The sequence below is a fragment of the Nicotiana attenuata genome, unplaced genomic scaffold, assembly GCF_001879085.1.
Source record: "Nicotiana attenuata strain UT unplaced genomic scaffold, NIATTr2, whole genome shotgun sequence".
Classification (NCBI taxonomy): domain Eukaryota; kingdom Viridiplantae; phylum Streptophyta; class Magnoliopsida; order Solanales; family Solanaceae; genus Nicotiana; species Nicotiana attenuata.
The window spans coordinates 66,339-83,339 of record NW_017673735.1 but is presented as its reverse complement, the minus strand read 5'-3'; the positions used below and the strand labels follow the sequence as shown (position 1 = coordinate 83,339).

Genomic DNA, 17,001 nt, shown 5'->3' with positions numbered 1-17,001 from the left:
ATAGTACCACAAGTTAGAAAAAGCCTTTGTAATTAGGATAGTCACAAAGTGGCTTGTGGTAAAGGTGCCACAAGTTAGTTTGAAGTCTTTACAATCGGAAGCATTGTAAAGTGGCTTGTAATAGGTAAGATTACAAGTTAGTGAAGTTAAAAGCCTATAGGGTAGGTCGTGGTTTTTTGATCCCCTTGTGCGGGATTTTTTCACGTAAAAATCCTCTGCCTCATTTACTTACTGCCTTACTAAGTGCTCTCAGCAGAAACTTGTAGAGGACCAGATACTCTACGATTTGGTGGACCCATACAAGCTAACAATTGGTATCAGAGCAGGTTCCTCCTATCAGGTTAACACCTAGGAAGGATCCTCATGACGGCTCCACTAAATTTTGAAGAAGGATAATCCATATACCACCCACCCAAGTTTGATGGAAAACACTATTGGTGGTGGAAAGCTAGAATGCATGATTTCATCATGGCTGAGGATTGCGAGCTTTGGGATGTTATCTGCGATGGTCCGTTTGTTCCAATCAAGGTACAAAATGAAATTCCATTTTCTGTAAAAAGGACCACCAAAGAATACACTGAAGCAGAAAAAGAAGCGATGGAGAAGAATTTTCGTGCCAAGAAAATCCTGGTAGATAGATTGGAACCTAAAGAGTACGACAGAATCTCTACATGTGACACTGCCAAGGAAATATGGGAGGCTTTAAAAATAGCTTATGAGGGAACTACACTAGTAAAACTAGAAAAATCTAACACTGATGATAGTCCCACGATGGCAGTTGAAGGCGAGGAGATTGAATATGACTCAACGCTTGCTTTGATGGCTCAATCAGACAATGATGAAGACAATGGCAACGAAGAGGTAACCTTCAGGGATGTTCAGAGAAATCTGAAATCCTATTCTCCAAAAAAACTCTTGTGTTTAGTTGATGTTTTAATTACTACCTTTTGTAGTCTTGCGGAGGATAGGGATTCCTTGTTCTTAGAACTAGAAGAATCTGAACATATTAGAAAAGACTTAGTTGTTGTAATTACTGATCAAACGAAAGCCATTGAAATTCTTAGAAAAGAAAAGAGTGATCTCTTGGCAGAAACTTCTGACCAAAGGGAACCAATAGCAAAGCCTTTGACTGAGTCAAAACCCGAAAGCTCTGGAAGAGGAGGGGAGATAGTGAGTGAGAAATATTCTAGACTTGAAGATGAGGTGAAGGCCTTAACATGTAGGATGAGTGCTGAAATTGAGAAAAACGAGCTCCTCCAAGTCAATCTAGAAAAAGCAATAAATGATCTTGAAAAGTCTCTAAAGTGGAACTGGTCCGTAGAAGCTACCACGGCGTTGTTCACTAATGACAGTGAGAAAGGGCGAACAGCAGGGTTCCCAAAGAAGAAAGATCCTTACAACCCTCACAGTAAGAACGTCCACCGAATCTGATAACTGGCCTCGTACCCAATGTGGGAACACTGGGCACTCCATGGAAGGTGTCCAGGCAAGAATCAGTCAATACCAAAAGATAAAGTGGCTGCTGAAACTGTGACCACAAAAGAGGGACCAGGTTCCACTCACAGAAAACGCACTTTACCTGGATGGACTAAGAGAGCTCTTATTCATCCTCTTGGTTACTACAAGGGACCCAAACTTGTTTGTGTTCCTAAAACTAACTCCTAATTTTCTTGTGCAGGGAACAGTGAAGGGAAGCGGTCAACAATGGTGCATGGATAGTGGATGTTCGAAACACATGACTGGGAACACCACAGACTTTCTTTCACTAGAAGCCCTGCAAGGAGGGAGTGTATCCTTTGGCAATGGCAAAAAGGGGTACATTCTTGGAGTTGGAAAAGTTGGGAAGTCACTCACTCACTCTATTGAAAATGTGTACTATGTCAATGGACTTAAGTACAGTCTCCTGAGTGTTTCTCAAATTTGTGATAAGGGAAACAAGGTGGAGTTCTTGTCCAAAATATGTACAGTCATTGACCTTGTGACTGGTGAAATAGTTCTGGTGGCCAAAAGATACAAGAACATCTATGTTGCTGACTTTGAATCCTTACAGAATGGTGATCTGAGTTGTCTGGCTGTTGACGATGATGTTGAACTTTGGCATAGAAGATTGGGGCATGCAAGCTTTTCTCTTTTGAACAAACTAATTCAGAAGGACCTGGTCCATGGTCTGCCTGTGTCACAATTCAAGGCTCAAAAGGTTTGTGATGCCTGTGCCAGAGGAAAACATGTGAAGTCCTCCTTTAAGTCAGAAAGAGATGTGAGCACCTCACAGTCGCTCGAGCTCCTGCATATGGATCTGTGTGGACCTATGAAGGTGCAAAGCAGAGGAGGAAAGAGATACATTTTCGTGATTGTGGATGAATATTCCAGATTCACATAGACTCTGTTTATCAGAACAAAAGATGAAACTTTTGAGGTATTTGTGGCCTTTGTGAAGAAAATCCAGGTAAAGATGGAGTCTAGAATTGTTTGTATCAGATCAGATCATGGAACATAATTTGACAATGTCAAATTTGATGAATTCTTCAATGAAAATGGAATCACTCACAACTTCTCAGATCCCAGAACTCCCCAGCAAAATGGAGTAGTAGAAAGGAAGAACAGAACTTTGGAGGAAATGGCAAGAACAATGCTGATTGACAGTGGGCTTGCAAAAAATTTCTGGGCTGAAGCTGTCAACACTGCCTGCTATTTAGTGAACAGGTGAATGATCAGATCACATCTAAATAAGACACCTTATGAATTGTTGAATGAAAGAAAACCCAAGCTGACTCATCTTAGAATATTTGGATGCAAAGGTTATGTTCTCAACAATGGAAAGGATTAGCTTGGTAAATTCGATGCCAAGAGTGACGAAGGAATATTTCTTGGGTACTCTTCTCAAAGCAAGGCTTACAAGATATATAACAAGCGGACTCAATGTGTTAAAGAGAGTGTCCATGTTATCTTTGATGAATCTTATCCATCATGTGAGAAGAGTCCTGAGAAAGATCAAGATGGAGAACCCTCACTTGTTCCTGGTGAAGTCATTAACATGAAAAACGGAAAGACAGACATGATGAGTCAAGTAAAGGAGCCAAATAACGACAATGCTGCCTCATCGTCAACAAAACCAAGCACCTTAATCACGACCACAAAAGCTGAAGAAAGGGTGGTTGATGCAGTTCAGGGAACTCCACTAGCACCTGAAAGAAGGATAGAGGAAGACCAGCCAAACATACTTCCCTCCTCTCAGAGTGAACCTCTGGTGTCCAATTGGAGACACCAAAGCTCTCACCCTATAGACAACATCATCACTCCTCTAGACTCTAGAGTACAAACCAGGTCAAGAGCTAGAAATTCACTTGCCTTCTTAGTGTTTCTCTCCCAAATAGAACCCAAAAACATCAAGGAAGCTTTGAAAGACGCAGACTGGATTATCGCCATGCAAGAAGAACTGCACCAGTTTGAGAAAAACAGTGTGTGGCACTTGGTAACCAGACCCCCAGATAGAACCATTATAGGAACCAGGTGGGTGTTCAGAAACAAGCGCGATGAACATGGAATTACCACAAGAAACAAGGCAAGGCTAGTTGTCCAAGGCTACAATCAGGAGGAAGGGATTGACTATGATGAAACGTTTGCTCCAGTGGCCCGGATGGAAGCTATCAGAATTTTAATCGCTTTTGCATCTCATATGGAATTCACCTTATTCCAAATGGATGTCAAAAGTGCATTTTTGAATGGAATCCTTAAGGAAGAAGTCTATGTGAAGCAACCCCCAGGGTTTGAATGTCATGAGCACCCTAAATATGTGTTCAAGATGTACAAAGCTCTGTACGGGCTAAAGCAGGCTCCTCGAGCTTGGTATGAAAGATTGTCAAAATTTCTCTTAGAAAATGGTTTTAAGAGAGGGAAAATTGACAATACTCTCATCTTAAAGAAACGAGGAAGGAACCTGCTCATTGTTCAGGTTTATGTTGATGATATCATTTTTGGGGCAACGACTGACTCGTTGTGTGAAGAGTTTGCAAAACTTATGGGAAGTGAATTTGAATGAGCATGATGGGAGAATTAAACTTCTTCTTGGGTCTTCAAGTAAAACAGTCTCCAAAGGGTACTTCCATTTGTCAGCAAAAATACATTAGGGAACTTCTGAAGAGGTTTGACATGGAAGCATCGAAGGTGATAGACACTCCCATTGCAACTGCCACTCGACTGGACATGGATGAAGCTGGAACTCCTGTGAATCAAACTATGTATAGAGGCATCATTGGGTCTCTCCTCTATCTCACTGCCAGTCGACCTGATATTGTTTTCACCGTAGGGCTATGTGCAAGGTTTCAATCAAATCCTAAGGAATCTCACTTGAAGGCAGCTAAAAGAATACTAAGATATCTCAAAGGAACGCAGGACCTGGTGCTATATTATCCATCAGATGGCAGTTTTAATCTAATTGGATATGCTGATGTAGACTATGCAGGTTATCTTGTGGACAGAAAAAGCACTTCTGGAATGGCTCACTTCTTAGGCTCATGTCTTATCTCTTGGGTACAAGGAAGCAAAATTCAGTGGCTCTTTCAACAGCTGAAGCTGAATATGTAGCTGCAGCATCTTGTTGTGCTCAGCTTCTATGGATCAAGCAACAACTAGAGGATTTTGAAGTTCTCACTGAGAGTGTACCTCTCCTATGTGACAACACTAGTGCACTCAATATGGCAAAAAATCTAGTTCAACATAAAAGGACCAAACATATTGATGTGAGGCATCATTTTTCTGAGAGATAATGTGGAGAAAGGGTTGATATGCATGAAGTTCTGCAGCACAGAAGATCAAATTGCAAACATTTTCACCAAGGCACTAATTAGGGAACAGTTTGAAAGAAACAGAGTAAAGCTGGGACTATTGACGCCAAATTGAGAACCTGATTTCTTTTCAGCTGGGTCGTATTTTTAAGAACTAATTAGCTTAAAGTGTTTCTTGGCTCTGTCTAACTCACTTCAAATACCATTGCAGGTAGACACGCATGTTAAGCATAGAAGCAGTAGATGCAGTACATGACCGATAAAAGAGGATTTTATTTTAAAAAAAGGAAGAGGGAGCTTGAAGAAAATGTTTCTCAAGAACCAGGTCCTTGTACTAAAGGTTAATAGTTTTGTACATCCTTTAATACACGTCTTAAAAGGTACAAAATACAACTGCCATATCATCAACTTTTCAGATCCGGCTGTCACGTCCCTTCGATTCAAGCGTTCCGTCTCCCTCTGAAACATCACAATTCTCCACGCCAACCATCATTTCGGAAACGGTGCCTATTCTTTTTCCTTCATAATTATCCTCTCTATTTAAAAACCCCTCTCCTTTTCCTTTCTTCACCATAAGCCCTATCATCACACCACCTCTCCCAATGGCTGAGAAAACATCCGATCTCTATGCCTCTTCTGTAACCACCTCTGGCCCATCTATGGAACCCTTCATCGTTTCTGAGTCTCTGTCACCCTCTATCACTCCTACTGCTCCAGTCACACCTTCCCCAGTTTTCCAACCATCCTCCAACTCAGAATCCCTAAATGGAGAACAAGGTCACAACACTGAGTTTACAACAGGCTCCGCCATTATTGCAGTCGACTCCGTGGTTATGGAAGCACCGGTTGACAAAGAAAAGATGGTGTTTGTGGTATCCGCTGATGGGGTATTGCATAAGGTCATTTCCCAGAAACACGCGTCAGAAAGTGTAAGTAAAGAAGGGGCCATTATTGCCATTGAAGGAAATGCAGTAACACACCCTACTGAGGCTTCCCATGGGGAACCTGATCCCACTCAGGAAGACCCAGGTCAGGACTCTCATGCCCAGGACAGTGGTGTTCCTGCATTCGACGATGTGCCCCTGGAAATTCAAGGACCAGAGATACAATTTAGTGATGAAGCGGACTTGGACAACGTGGCCCTAGACTCATTCATAAGTAAGCGAAGGGTTGTTTCCACTCCTGAGTCTGAAATCAAGCGCCCCACCACCCGGCTTCAAGTCAAAGTGGCCTACAATTTTGCACTCCAAAGGAGCAAGAAAAGCAGTAAGACGAAAAGAAGAAAGTTGGTGAATGATGGTGTACCTGTAGAATAAATTTATCCCTGTCGTTGAGGTGGAAGAAGGAACTCCTGAGAAACCCGGTTACCTTGTCAGGGGGTCCTCGAAAAAGTCTGAGTCTGTTTCTCTGGAGAAAGGGTCTACTACCAAGTCTAGAATGCAGAAGGTAGTGAGAGATGAGGATATTCTTGTCAAGTCCAAAGGGAAAGGTAAAGTCAGTGGAGAAAAGCAAAGGAAACGCAAATATGAAACAGTTGAAGAACCTAGTTCTTGAAAGAAAGCACGAAGTGAGGTCTGCCTGGGCTCTGAGTGATTGAGGCACCAGAAAGTTCTGCTGGGGCGTACGTTTGACCCCACAATCTCAAAAATTGCCGGGATGCGTCAAATCCTGGAAATGGTGGAGTTTCAACAGTGGACGCATCTTTTTCTACGTGGATGCTCCCAAAGTGTATGAGGAGGAGGTCCAGAGGTTCTTTGCCAGCTTGTTTCCAGTGGATACTGACCATGTTTGTGGCTTGGTCAATGGTGTGGACATTGTATTTGATGTGAAAGTGCTTGGGGAAATTTTTCAAGTTCCTACAGTTTGCGTGAAGAGTGTTCGAGATGTTTGCCAGTACAACTTCTGAAATGCGGTGGTGAAAGATAATTCCAATCAGAAAGGGGACCAGATTCACAAGAAAGCACTGCTTCCTATCTACCAGTTGTTGTTTGAGCTGGTTAACAAAGTCCTCTTGCCTCGAGCAGAAAGGCGCTCTGTAACTTCAAAATTCGATCTATTCTTAATGGAGCAATTGGACAGTTTCAACCCTGTGAGTCTGCTTGCTATAATGATTGAGCACATACAGAAAGTGGCTGATTTCAAGGATGGCAATCACGGGCTTCCCTACAGATTCTTGCACACGAGAGTGTTCCAACACTTTGAGGTTCCTTTAGGAACAGGTAAAGTAGGGACCCGTAAACAGACAGTCTCTCAGACAACCTTGGAAGAGTGTGAGTGTATTGAGAAGTATGGGGGTGTAGGAAGCACTTCAACTGTGTCTCAGCTCATCAATGCCCAGAACAGTGCAGCTGAGGAGATACATCGATTGAAGGCCAGAAACGCTATACTGGAAGGCCAGCAAGCTCGAGTGGTTCCCATGTCGAATGATGAGGTGATTCGCTTGACCCAAGAAAATGCTGACCTCAAGGCGCAAGTTGAGAACCTGAAGGCTGAACTGCTCAACGAGCAAAAGTCGGGACACGCCCGAATAGACCTTATTCTCCAGACCCTTGCTGCAGCTTCCAAGCCTTTTCCTCCTAGTGCCCCCTAATATTCCCTTCAGTGACCAGTTTTCTGGATATCTCTTTTCTGTTGATGTTTGGTGGTTGTTTTTGTTTTTTTTGTTGTGTGGTTGGGATGTACTACTACTACTGCTCCCGTGAACAAGTCCAATGCTGTCTCTTCCTTTTTTCAAAGGAAGAGGCATATTAAAAAATTATTAATATGAATCCTCTCTTACTTTGTCTAGTACTCTCTACTTATGTTCTATTCCTTCTCATGATTGTGTGCACATATGTGGCATGAGTTAGCTTAGATGAACTTTTTTGTGCTGATTATTCTTTTTAATGGTGCCAAAAGGGGGAAGAAATGGAAGCCTAATATAGGACATAGGACTCAGGGGGAACCACATTGGGGAACTGGTTTGTATGAAAAGGTAAGGCATAGTCTCAGGGGGAACTCCTTGAATTTTTTTTTACTGCCTAAAGCCTGACCCTATAACAGTTAAGTTTGTCATAATCAAAAAGGGGGAAATTGATAGATCTTAAACACTCTTGCCTTATGTTTTGATGATCTAACAAACATACTGCTCAGAATCACTTAGGGAACCTGAATTGCTGCAAACTTTAACGTACTCCAGTAAAAGATTAACTGCTACAGATTCAGGAGCTAAGAACCAAATAAGGACCTGATGCCCCTGTGGTTCCTATATAGCAGTATAGAGTCAATTGGACACAGCTGGAACTGAAGTGACTGATGGCATTGTTTCTGCCGCACTGCACCACACTGTCAGCCCACTCATTCTCTAACCAAACAAAGTACTCACATCATTTCAATTGATGTGATCAAGATGTACCAAAGGCGATCTATACAAAAACATCACTAGAAGGGTTCTGTTTCTCATTCAAGCCTTTAGCAAAAAACAGAAAAGATCATTCTCTCAAGCTTGAACAAGGTTGATCGCCACTACGGACCAGTTCCAAAACGATTGATCATTGCTGTCCTAGTTGAGTTGTAACCTTGTTATTGCACTACAATATCTCCTAAATTGCTTACTTAGAAGTTTACTGATTAGGAACTCTCTTGTAAATCCTCAGACTCGTTGAGTTTAGGTTGTGGCTAGATTTAGTCATAAAGAAAAGTCTTTGTAATCTAGTATTGCAAAGTGGCTTGTGGTGATAGCACCACAAGTTAGAAAAAGCCTTTGTAACTAGGATAGTCACAAAGTGGCTTGTGGTAAAGGTGCCACAAGTTAGTTTGAAGTCTTTACAATCGGAAGCATTGTAAAGTGGCTTGTAATAGGTAAGATTACAAGTTAGTGAAGTCAAAAGCCTACAGGGTAGGTCGTGGTTTTTTGATCCCCTTGTGCGGGATTTTTCCACGTAAAAATCCTCTACCTTATTTACTTACTGCCTTACTAAGTGCTCTCAGCAGAAACTTGTAGAGGACCAGGTACTCTACGATTTGGTGGACCCATACAAGCTAACAGAGACTCCTTTGGATTTGCTAGAAATCGAGCACAAAGGCCTACACTGAAAACAATGTCAGGTATGCTAGCAGTGAGATATAACAGAGAACCAATCATTCCTCTATACAACATCTGATCAACAAATGAACTAGGTTCATCTATATCCAATTTTGTGGCTGTTGCTATAGAAGTATCGATTTCTTTGAATCTTCCACTTTAAACCTTTTAAGCAACTCTTTCACATATTTCTGTTGATGGATCATAGTTCCATTTGAGTTTTGTTTAACTTGTAAGCCTAAAAGGAAATTAAGCTCAACCATCATACTCATTTCAAATTCACTCCCCATTAGTTGAGCAAATTCTTTACTTAGCTTATCGGTAGTTGCTCAAAGATTATATCATCAACGTATATCTGAACTACCAAGAGATATTTACCTTTTTCCTTCAAGAATAAAGTGTTGTCAATTTTACCTCTCTTGTAGCCATGATCAACCAAGAACTTTGATAATCTTTCATACCATTCTCTTGGAGACTGCTTAAGCCCATAAATTTCCTTGTCAAGCTTGTACACATGATCAGGACATTCCTTGCTTTCAAAGCCCGGAGGTTGCTTAACAAACATTTTTTCCTTTAGATAGCCATTGAGGAAGGCACTCTTGACATCCATCTGATGGAGAGTTAATTCCATGTAAGCAGCAAAGGTTATAAGGAGTCTAATAGTTTCCAATCTTGCAACTGGAGCAAAAGTCTCATCATAGTCTATGACCTCTTCTTGATTATACCCTTGAACCACCAATCTTTCCTTGATCCTTATAACTGTTCCATCTTCATCAAGTTTGTTTCCTGAAGACCCATTTAGTGCCAATTACTGATCTGTCCTTGGGCCTTAGTACCAGATGCAAAACTTGACTTCTCTCAAATTGGTTGAGTTCATCTTGCATTGCATTCATCCAGTCAGCATCCTGCAAAGCCTCAACAATATTTTTAGGTTCAATAAGAGATAGAATAGCATCAAAGCACAAAGATTCTTCAAAGAAGATCTGGTTTTGGTTCCCGAGGTTGGATCAGTAATTATGTTCTCAATGGGATGAGAACTTTGGTACTGATAAGGTTTCACAACCAACTGGTTTCCCCTAGATGTTTCTTCCATGTTTTGTTGCTAAGGAACAGGTTCATGGACAGGTTCCCTTGAAGTTTGAGGATCAGTTCCTCTTTGTTCAGTTCCCCCTATCAGGTTGCCCTGTGTAGAAGAACCTGTTCCATCACTTGTTCCGTCCTCTGGTGCAGCTTTAGTCTGGGCTGTGGTTTCATTTGAATTTCTTACCAGCCCAATTTCTTCATTTTCATGTTCTTGCCTCTCAGAAAGAATGTTAGTTTCATCAAAAACCACATGTACAATTTCTTTTACGCACATAGTTCTTTTGTTATAGATCTTATAAGTTTTACTATGTGAAGAATACTCCCTCATCACTTCTGGGATTAAACTTACCTAGAGATTTACCATTATTGTGGACAAAACACTTGCATCCTAATGCCCTAAGATGGGATATATTTGGCTTTCTCCCTTTATGTAACTCATAGGGCGTCTTCTCAACAAGAGGTCTAGTCATGCACCTATTTATGATGTAACATGCAGTGTTCACAGCTTCTGCCCAGAAACTATGAGGCAGTTTACTAGAAAGAAGGATAGTCCTAGCCATTTCTTCCATTGTCCTATTCTTTCTTTCAACTACTCTATTTTGTATGGAGTCCTAGGAGCAGAAAAGTTATTATCTATGCCATGCTCATCACAAAATTCAGCAAATTTAGCATTTTCAAATTCAGTACCATGATCAGACCTAATTGATGCAAGTTGATTACCTAGTTGTTTTTGAGTTTTTCTAACAAAAGAAGTGAACATGTCAAATGCTTCATCTTTAGAAGTTAGAAACAGTGTCCAAGTAAACCTAGAGTAATCATCAACAAGCACCATAACATATCTCTTACCACCTTTGCTCAAAGTTCTCATTGGTCCACAAAGATCCATATGGACCAGTTCCATCGTTCTGGTGGTACTTACCATTTTCTTGCTTTTGAAAGAGGATCTTACCTGCTTCCCCCTTGCACAAACATCACAAAATTTATCTTCCTTGAACTTAATGTTAGGCAGTCCTATCACCAAGTCCTTGGAGACTAGTTTGTTGAGTTGACTTAGACTGGCATGTCCAAGTCTTTTGTGCCAACGGAGGGGATCATTATCCAACACACTTGAGAATGTGAGTTCATTATCTGAGAGTGTGGACAGATCCACAATATATATATATATATATATATATATATATATATATATATATATATATATATATATATATATATATATTTTACTCTTTTTCCCTGCAAAACTATCTTGTAAGTGATAAGATTAATCACAAAGCATTTTGTAGAGGTGAATGCAACCATGTTACCTCTAGCACATAGTTGTGATACACTTATTAGACTGTATTTTAGTCCATCAACCAGGTAGACATTCTCAATAGAGTGAGAATCAGTCTTACCTACCTTGCCAACCCCAATGATCTCATCTTTCTTCCCATTTAAGAAGGAGACATTACCTCCTTTAAGGTCCTCAAGTGAAAGGAACCGGTTCTTGCTTCCTGTCATATGCTTTGAGCAGCCGCTATCCATGTAACATATTTGGCTACTCTCTTTCACTTGGACCTGCAAAAGGAAATCAGGGGTTAGTCTTCGGAACCCAAACTAGTTTGGGTCCTTTTCTGTAGGCAAAAGGGTGAATCAGATTCTTTTTAGCCCAACTTGGCAGCCTATTTTTCCCTCGAACAAATTATTTGTTCTTTTTACTTGCCTTTTCTTTTGCAGTGCATTCACTTTTATAGTGACTAGTTTTACCACAGTGTGTGCAAATTTTTTCCTTAGGCAGTGTGAGGTACTTGCTTTTGGGATCCAACTTAGGTGCAGAGGTCCCGAAGCCAAGTCCTCTCTTGTTGCTACTATGGTGTTCATGTAGCTATGAAAGTGCATCGGAGGACCTGTTCCATTTGCATGTTCTGTCTAGCTCATGCTTGACCTTGCTTAGATCATCCTTTAGGATTCTTATCTGCTCATCTCTTTTGTACAACTCATCTTTCATTTTTCCTATATTTTCTTCTAAAGTGAGTTGTGTGTGATCAGCTGTCTTTTTTACTGTTACTAATATCAATTTTAGATTTTCAGATCTAAGTTCTAGGACAGTTGTGTCACGTTCATGAACATGTTTCTTCAACACATCATTTTCACTTTCAGTTTCACTAGCCCTATGTTCCAGGGTTTTGCACTTAGCCTTTACAACTACATACTCTTTTGACAGTTGTTCCTTTTAATTGTTTATATCCTCAGATTCATCAATTAGCTCTAGGAGCAACTCAGATAACCTTTCCTTAGACAAAAAATTTAATCTTGTCTTTTAGATGAGAAACACTTACCTCAGCTTCTTCATCAGATTCTCCAATAGCCAAAAGTGCTCGTTGATCATCATCATCATCATCATCATCATCATCTAAGCTTTCATCTGAGCTATCTCCCCAAGCAGCGACCATAGACTTTGTTGATCCTTTGCTATTGCTTTTCTTGGGTTGAACCTGTTCCTTCGTTTAGCTCTTTCCTTCTTCCACTCAATTTCCCACAGAGGACAGTTCTTGATATAGTGATTAGTCTTTCCACACTTGTAGCAGCCATCATTGTTTTGTTTCTCATGAGCTTTTGATTGTTGTAGCTACCACTTCTTGAAGAACCCTTTCCTCTTCTTAGGTACTTCTTCAAATCTTTGGTGATCATGGTCGTTTCATCATCTTCCAGATCAGAACCTTCAGTGGTTCTGAGAGCCAAACTTCTTTCCTTCTTAGGTACATCCATCTTCATAGTCTGTCTCCTAAGCTCATAGGCAGTAATATTCTCAATTAATTCATCCAGTGGAAAGGTGGAAATAATCTTTGATTCCTATATGGCGGTGATTTTGCTCTCCCATGTGATAGGTAAAACTCTAGTCAATATCTTTTCAACCCTTCTTCTTCAGGAATAATCCTTCCAAGAGATTTTAGTTCATTTGCCAGTGTCACTACTAGAAATTTGGCAAAAACCGACCAAGGTCGACCGACCAATTTTGGTCGGTCAAAAAAACGGCCAAAAAGCCGACCAAAGTTGGTCGGTTTTTTCAAAGTATTTTATTTTCTAAATTTTTTACGAAACCGACAGACTTTGGTCGGTTTTATTTGGCGCAAAAAGGTGGGAAACTATTTTTGAGTCCCCGCAAAATTTATTTTTCAAGAAACCAACCAACTTTGATCGGTTTCTCATTTAAAATAAATTAAAATTAATATTAATAAATCGACCGAAATTGGTCGGTTAATTCGGCCGGTCATTTTAAAAACCAACCAACTTTGGTCGGTAATTTTATTTTTTAATAAAACCGACCAACTTTGGTCGGTTATTTTCGTGCAAAAATACAATTAAAGAGTATAAATGAAATATAAGATAGTCTTAAAATAAAATGCACCAATGGTCTAGTGGTAGAATAGTATCCTGCCACAGTACAGACCCCGGTTCGATTCCCAGATGGTGTATTTTTAATTACATAATTAAAATACCGACCAACTTTGGTCGGTTTTTTCTGAAATATTTTATTTTTAAATTTAATTGATCGACCAAGTTGGTCGGTAATTTTTGACCAACTTTGGTGGGTATGCCCTTCCGACCTTCAAAATACCGTCCACACGTAAATGGTCGCATTTTGGACTGTTATTGGCCATTACCGACCAACTTTGGTCGATTTTCCCGAATTTCTAGTAGTGTGTTGTGAAACTTGTATACACTTCTTGAATGGTTTCTCATTCCTTCATAGCAAAACTCTCATATTGAGAGTACAGGAGAGTTCCTCTGCATCTCTTCACCTGAGGTGTTCCTTTATGAGCCACTTGCAGTGTGTCCTATATTTGTCTTAGTAATGGTACAGCCTTGAATTCTGATGTACTCATCTGGACCAAGTCCACAAACAAGCCATTTCTTGGCTTTAGCATTCTTCTCTCATTTCCTCAAGTCTTCAGTAGTGCAGTCAGCTCTTTTCTTTGGCACATCTACTCCTTCAATATTTTTGTTCAAGTTAGCCAATGGACCATCAGTGACAATGTCCCATAGCTCATAGTACTCTCTATGATGTGATCTGTCATCCTGTTTTTCCACCAAGAGTAGTACTAGCCATTAAAGAGTGGTGGCCTAGTAGTGGATTGCCCTTCACAGTTTCCAGGTGGTGCACTCATCTTGATCTTTTCCTAAGGTGTTAGCCTCTTCAAGGATTACCCGCTCTGATACCAATTGATGTTTTATACTTCAATGCCACATAAGAGGGGGGGGGGGGTGATTTTGTATGGTGTCCAATTTTCGCGTGTACAGATTATAGAAGGACCTGGTTCTTCTAAGTGTTCCTTAAACTACTATTGTGGAAACATTAAATGCGGAAAGTAAAAAACACAAGTATTTTTACGTGGAAAACACCCGGCTCAAAAGGTGAAAAAACCACGACCTATTACTCAGTAGGATTTTCCCCAACACTTCACTAAATCATTGAGCCAAAATAACATTTACAAAAACTCTTTGTAAACCTAAGAATTACCTCTAATCCCGTTGTAGCAACCAGCCTCTAACTGTTGCGACAACTTCAAGTTAACTATAACTTGAATACTCAAAGTACCGATTACAATTTCTTCTAGATAAAGCTGAAAGGTACAATATGAAAACACCTACTAAAATAGAACTAGAATAAAAGACAGACACTTGGAATTGGTTCTTCTATCTGGTTCATGTTGTTTCAGGTTCGCACACTTGAATCACACAAGAATGGCTTGCAAAATGCCTTGCTATTTTGCTCTCAACTTACTTTTAACTTCAGCGTTTTGCGTACCTGTAAAGTGAGAACATCCTGTAATTTATAGAGTTAGTAGAATAAGAAATAACTAGAGTTCCAATGCTATACTCTTCCTTGGTGGAATAGTTCTAGTTAACTTCAACTTCTAACTCCTTCCTTATCTTCGATAGTATTCTCTTTGAGTAAGTAGTCCTTCTCCTTATCAATTATGCAACCTTTTCGATTAGGAGATATCAGATATAATAGGTTAAGCTTATCTCCCTCACGTGCATCATTTATGCGTGATTCTGCCCGTGTCTGTGTACACTGTGGATGGACCCGGTTCATGCTTGAGTTCCTTTGTCAATCTTCAAAACCAACTTCACTTGGACCAACAGACCGAACATTCTTTGCATTGAGTTGTCCCATGACACAAATGTTACACATTTGTCTCCAGTGATCTCCATGAGGGATAAATGGCAGAAATTCAAAAATAGCCAGATTTACAACTGGTCGTTTAAAAATAGCCCAGTTTCAAAAGTAATCGAAATTTAGCCACTTTTCATGTAAAGATAAATCTGAGCGAAAACACTGTTCAAAACCCAGAAAATACGCCAGTATATTATACTGGAGTTCCAGCATAAGTATACTGGAACTCCAGCATAAGTATGTTGGAACTCCAGCAAAATATGATGGAGTTCCAGCATAAGTACACTAGAACTCCAGCATAATATACTGGAGTTCTAGCAAGTATAATTGTCCAGTATAATATACTGGAGTTCGGAGCACCGGTGCTCCAGTCTCCAGTATATTATAATGGAGTCAGCAAAGTATACCGGTCCAGTATAATATGCTGGAGTTCATACACAGGTGTACCGAACTCCAGTATATTATGCTGGACCGGTCTCTGTTACAGCAAAATAGTGGCTTTTTTTCATTGACTTCGTAAACGCTGACTATTTTTGAATGACCAGTCCGAAAACTGGCTATACCGTGCTATTTTTACGGGATAAATACAATATCGGACGGGTTATAACAGATAATGTCCATGGCCAAAATTTTAGGCCTAGATGCAAAAACGACGTCATGAATATTTAGTAATTCTTTTGCCATCTCCCTAGAAGTAACCACAACTGCAGAAATTTCACCAAATTGAAGGTGCATAAGTGGTCCATATTTTTTGGCTAAATCTCTAAGGACATGGTGTGGTTCTCCACCAACCATATGAAGCATACTTCCTAGTATTGGTATTTTCCATGGACCTGGTGGCAATTTTTTGGTTTGGCTATTGGAGTTCTTCCATTTCTTTAACAAAAAGAGGAAAGATAGAAATAGGAAAATGGAAATCAAGCTGAAGAATTCCATTTTGGGAGATAAATGGAGATTAATTAGTTGGTTCGATGATATAATTCAAAGGTCAGTTATGGTCTTTTATAGGCTTTTGTTTTGGCCAGAAAAAGGATATGTAAAGACAAATATAATAATATAATATATATCTGCAACTTCGTTTGTCAACATCTGGTCAAAGCCGACTTTGTCTACTTAACTGTGCAACTTTCTTCAGAGTCCAAACAATTCAGCTGACTCAAAGAACCACAATGACGTAAACAAATAAATTTTGTATACTAATTATTGTGAAGCCACAATATGAATATTTTTGTCACTATGCTGGGGAAATTCTCTAGTAATTTCCGGAGTATGGCCAAGAAAGATTCTTAACTAAGGCGGCTAGACATTTTACGTTTATAAGATGGGTAAAGGATCATCATATTTACTCCTCTACTTTTGAATATTATCTATATTTCTTCTGTTATACTATTCGACAAATTTATCCTTACTGTTATATTATTTGGTCAAATTTATATTTGTTGGTGTTAGTGTATTTTAATATTAAAATTATAATATTAAAGTGCATTATTTATTGTGAAATAGTGGTTATAAACTAGCAAGAAAGTGGTCATTACTTTTGTATAACTAATGAAACCACTAATGCCATGATCTACACTTTTTTTTTAAAAAAAAAAATAAACTACCCAGATGGAGTTTCTGGGCTATGTTATATTTCACAAAAACGAACGTGAGGGGGGCATAAAACTGTTCCTCATAAACAATACAACAGGGGTGATGCCATCACCCAATAAAATGAAGGAGGAGTGAGAAAACAAAAACGCATAGGTCCTCACTTCAAACACTATATACAACTCTAACTAACAAAGAAATTAGATTTTTCATACTTTGTTCATATTGTGGGCAGCTGCCATTTATCAAGAAGGAATACTTTTAGCCATGTTTGGTAGTCGTTGGAAATTCTGAAAAATCTTGGCCTGATTGGAAGTAGC

At 39.7% G+C, this 17,001-nt stretch overlaps 1 pseudogene; it reads right to left on the bottom strand.

The window, feature by feature from the left end:
* The window catches only part of LOC109217136, a 53,691-nt pseudogene extending 37,664 nt beyond the window's left edge, over window positions 1-16,027 (bottom strand).
* Window positions 16,028-17,001: the final 974 nt, after the last annotated feature.